The sequence below is a fragment of the Belonocnema kinseyi genome, chromosome 2 (assembly GCF_010883055.1).
Source record: "Belonocnema kinseyi isolate 2016_QV_RU_SX_M_011 chromosome 2, B_treatae_v1, whole genome shotgun sequence".
Classification (NCBI taxonomy): domain Eukaryota; kingdom Metazoa; phylum Arthropoda; class Insecta; order Hymenoptera; family Cynipidae; genus Belonocnema; species Belonocnema kinseyi.
The window spans coordinates 64,760,784-64,765,904 of NC_046658.1; the positions used below are offsets into that span (position 1 = coordinate 64,760,784).

The 5,121-nt window shown below is 29.4% G+C and overlaps 1 protein-coding gene across 1 annotated transcript in view; it reads left to right on the forward strand.

Moving 5' to 3' along the window:
* LOC117168197 (alpha-2B adrenergic receptor-like) overlaps positions 1–5,121 on the forward strand; it is a 29,295-nt gene that overhangs the window by 774 nt on the left and 23,400 nt on the right. The window lies entirely within an intron of this gene.

Sequence of the window (5,121 nt, forward strand, 5' to 3'; positions counted from 1 at the left end):
CGCCAATTAGCACAAATGGTAAGTTCCGACAGTGCCTACAAGTGTGCCTACTGGCCGCTAAATGGCAATACCGGTTTCATATGTATACACCTGGTATAAAAATGCGTCCGTGACTGTTGATATATACCGGGACAGCCCCGTGCAAAAATGATCAAATAAACAAAAAATCCAACTCTAACCAAAAATGCCTTCGACATGTTGGGCAGTATAAGCCTGTGACAACATTTCAACACTGGAATGTTTTTTATAAGGAGCCTCGGTGGCTCAGTTGGTTAGACACTCGGACTTCACCTCAGAGGTTCCGGGGTTCGATCCCTGAGCCGGTACCTCTAGAAATTTTTCAATGTACCTTTACCGAGGTAAAGGTTGTGGTGGTTCGGAACCTACCTTAAGCTGTAGGTCCCCCCATCGTGTACTTCACTGCAACCCAGTCCGTCAATGATGGGGTAAAAACCAGGCTTTGTCCAATATGTCTGGGCAGACTGCTCTCATCAGATCACTTGATTGCATTATAAAAATGCGTCCGTGACTGATGATATATACCGGGAGAGCCCCGTGCAAAATGATCAAATAAAAATCCAACTCTAACCAAAAATGCCGTCGACATATTGGGCAGTATAAGCCTGTGACAACATTTCGCCACAGAAATGTTTTTATAATAATAATTGACTAACATTTATATTTATAACTGCTCAGGCAGTCAGGCGTTCAAACTTTACGTTAGATTTCCGAAAATCGATCCCTGAACCGATACTTCTGGACATTTTTCTATGAACTTTTTCCAAGGCTCTAGTGATTCTGCTCCCACCTTAATGTATAGATCCCCCATCATGCACTTGGCTGTAACCCAGCCAGTGGACGTTCGGGTGAAAAACCAGGCTTTTCCTAGTATGTCAAATTAGACATACTGCTCTTATAAGATTAGTTCACTTTTATTAATTTTTTATAGATTTTTTAGATGTAACATTCAATCTGAAAATACCTTAAAGCAGCTTTAGCAACGACAAAATATTTCATAGTTAGTTTAAGTGGTTGGAAATTTGTTTGCTTATTTTTTTTGAAAAAATGAAGTGGGTTATAATAGATTATGTGAAATTCTTTAGCATTCAACCAGACAAAGTATGCCAGGAGAGAGAATTAAAAGTCGGCATATTTTACTGGGAGGCAATACTCAACCTTGAATAAATCCTAATTCAAACACTTTAAAGCTATAAGCTTTAAGCTGCAAGCTTTAAAATCGAGAATTTTTTATTCTCAAGCTTATCAATTCAAATAATTATTGTACTAAGTATTTTAGGCTGAAAATTAATCAATTTTATAAATCAAACGTGGAACATTTCAAAAATTAAAGCATTTAAAATAAAAAATTGTAAAACTCAATTGCAGATGAGCTGTACAATATGGAATGTATAACCTTTCAAATTCAAAAATTACTTTCTTTAAAATTCCTTCCTTTTTCGGTTATAAATTAATTTTTTTATTTGAAAATTCAACTATTCCCTTTTTTATTGTAAACTGATATTTCTTAGTTCAAAATTCAACTATTTGGTTTAAAGTTAATGGATTTTGTTTGTATACAATAATTATATTTATCTTTCTTTAAATTTATATAATCTTGTATTATAATTATTGTTTTAAATGCGCCATTGTGAAACAATTTAATTTTTGAGGCCTTTAAATTAAAGCTTTTCTTGCTTCAAAAACTAGAAAGTCAAAAATGGAGGTAAAAAATAATAAGACGTTTTTTGAATTAGGCTTTCTTTTTTTTCTTGAAAGAAAAAAAAATGAAATACATACAAAGCGATAATAATTTTAAATTCAAATAATACAAATGTCCGAAAAATTTCACTGTTATATCTTTAACAAATGACATAATTTCACATCAAAAGTCTTAATAATTTCATATGTATTCATATATAATTGTCTGTCTTTTTTATCTTTTAAGTCGTAGACTATAAAATTGGAAGAGTTGATAGTTCTACAATTTTCAGTTTCAAGAATAAGTGATTTAACTAGAATTAAATGCCTTCAGAATAAATTCAAACCATTGCAAAATTTTAAAAAATAATTCTCAAATTCAAGTCTTAAAAATAAGAAGATTTTAAGACTGGAAATTGAAAATTAAATTAATTTTTATTTGAAAATGTTCCAAAGTATTAAATACTAAAAACTCAACTGAACGAAAGATTTCAAAAACTGGAATCATAGTATTTCTGTATTGTGTTGTATTCATTTTCTTAATTTTTTATTTTCAATATAAAATAAAATTGTCAAAATTTTTATTAAAATTTTGAGAAATGTTTGATTGCAAGATCTTAAGAATGAATAATAATTCTAAATGAAGTATCAAGTATTAAAATATTTTAAATCAAAACGTAAAAAATTGTGTTTTTCTTTGAATAAATATAAATATAAAATATAAAATTTTAAAATTGATACGTTTAAATTAGGTTTTAATTTTGCCATTCAAGTAATTTAAATTTCTTTTAAATAATTCAAATTTCAAAGTGTTTTTGTATAAAAAAGTTCAATTTGTGACAATTCCTGGTAGTTACATTCTTTTTAGTTTTATATGAAGTTCAAATTTATTACATTTTCAACGTTTTTTAGCACAAACTTTTTTATTTATAATATTTTCAATTTAGATTCACTTGATTTTCAACGTTCTTTAAGAATAATTAATTTTTAAAGGTTTATAATGGATTGTTTTTACATTTAACGTTAAGAATGACGGTGAATTTATCTTTTAGTCCTAGAAAAATGTGTCTGATCAATTTTAGCATTTAATAATAATTTTAGATCTAATAAAAAATTTAAAATTCTGAAATTTATGTAGCACGTTAGAGCAGTTAATTCAGTTTTAAATGGTTAATTATGTAATTTTGAACACTTTAAATTAGAAATAATACAATTTCAATTCCTTCGAATTTTAAATTGCCCAGTTTTTTAAACTCTACTATGAAATTATCTAATTTTTAAGATGCTATAATTATCCTGCTTTCAAAATTTTATTCTTAAATAATTCAATTTAGAGATTCTTCAATACAGAATGAAATCATTTAATTTTGAACGCTGCGAATTGAAAATGATATAATTTAACTCATTTTTAATGAAATTGTGGAATTTTTACAATCAGAACCATTCAATATCTTTTTTTGTTTAATTTCAAGTGCTGCAAAAGCGAAATGATCAATCACTCTTTGAAACATTTTAAAAACTTCTAGCATTGCAAAATTCCTTTAATAATGGATTTTACATTTTTAAATATTTCATGCATATGAACATGCGCTTCGCTTTCGTGCATTTATTATTAGTAAGTAAATTATTAGTAAGTAACTCATTAAAAATTCCCTTTGATATCTACGTTAATCTCGACTCAAATCGATGTTCTTCTTTAAAAGAACATTCCTCTATCCCTCTGCTAATTCCGATGTAAATATTTTCACACTTCTCTGTGTGCTTTGCTTTTTAAGGCATTTCGTTTCTTTTTTTTACCCCTCTCAAGTTAGGCGACCTACTTTTAGTGGTGATATTGGCTCGGTGGCATCAGGATTTCGGTTCTCAATACCCCTTCTACGAAACTACCTTTTTCATAAAAGTTAAAATCCGGATTCATAAAAAAGAAACATTGGTTCTCTACTTTAATAGTAAAATTCAAATGAGAACATATTAAACCTTTTCCGAAGTAAGTCAACCAAATAAACTGGAAGAGAATTAATAATATAGCAAAAAAGAATTTAACACCAAATATAAAATGGGGGTAAATTTAGAAAAGTGTTGGGGAGTTTCGTACAGGTTGGGTCACTGCTTAGGTTGGGACATCATGTTTTTTACATTTTTTTCACTGATGCCACCTTTTATTACTGTTACGTATGAGTATCAATAGTAGCTTACTTTCTAAGTTAACTTGAGGAGATGGCAGAAAGATAATCGTGTTGACATTATTAAACCATCATTAACTTAAAATTTCTTATCGAAATTGCAAGGTAAATGAGTTCGTTGTGTTATGAATTGAAGCCATTGTTATATCTCAAGAGGATTTTTCATATAGTGCAGAATATTTTTTTCTCAAGCAATGCAAAACTGCTGTTAAATATAGAGGTTATGAAACGTTTAGGGTATATATTGAGACACTTTTTTTACACTTATATGCTAGTTTTTACTGAAAATGATCTTTTGAGTAACTTTTGAGTGCTAATAATGCAAATAATCGCATTATCAGTCATTCTTCTGTACTTTTCACAATCGACATTCCAGGGATTTCGAGGGTTTGGTAAAATGATTGAAGCTAACATTTGTAATTGCTAATTTCTATACAAAAACCCAATTTAACAAATAAATATTTACCAAAAAGTTTACTTTAAAACTAAAAAATTTATTTACCCAAATTTTTTATAATTTAAGGGGTTTTGCAACTGAGAGTATAACATTTTTTTGGCACATTGGAACACAATGAGAAAATCGGCAGTAACATTTTTTGTATCGTAATAATATATGATTTTTGTCACAGAAAGTAAGCTATTTAATGAAACTACATTACGGTGTAGTGAAAGCCCAAAAATTTCATCATGAGAAAAAGTTATGAGCCAAAAATGAAATCCGTCCCAACCTTTACTACGTTCCCCTGAATTTTAAATGCGCCGCAATGCTTCATTAAAATTTTATTCTGTATTTTAACGCAAAAACGCAGCTTATCAATTTCGCCTATCAAGTTCAATATTTTGTGGCAAACTCTTTTAGCGTTCCATAAAGCTGCAAACAAGAATAATCGAACAACTCATTTTTCTATAAAACCTCTTCCAAGTGAATGTAATGCATTCAAACGCTTCGATACTCTTCCTCGATTTAACATGTTTCCCGATAATACAGGGCTTTTTGAAAAACATAATAAAACGAACAAATGGTGGTTGATGTACTGCTTCTGAAGTTTTCAGCACTGTTAATAGTGTAGCGAGGAAGTATCCTTTCAACAACCCACAGGTATTATGCACCCATAAATACCTTACTCTACATAAAAAGTGCATATAAATTTCATATTTTCGACTTTAGAGCGATCATAAATAGTGCAATAGTAGGCTAAATTGAGTACGTTTATCATGGTATTCATAAGGAATATGAGTA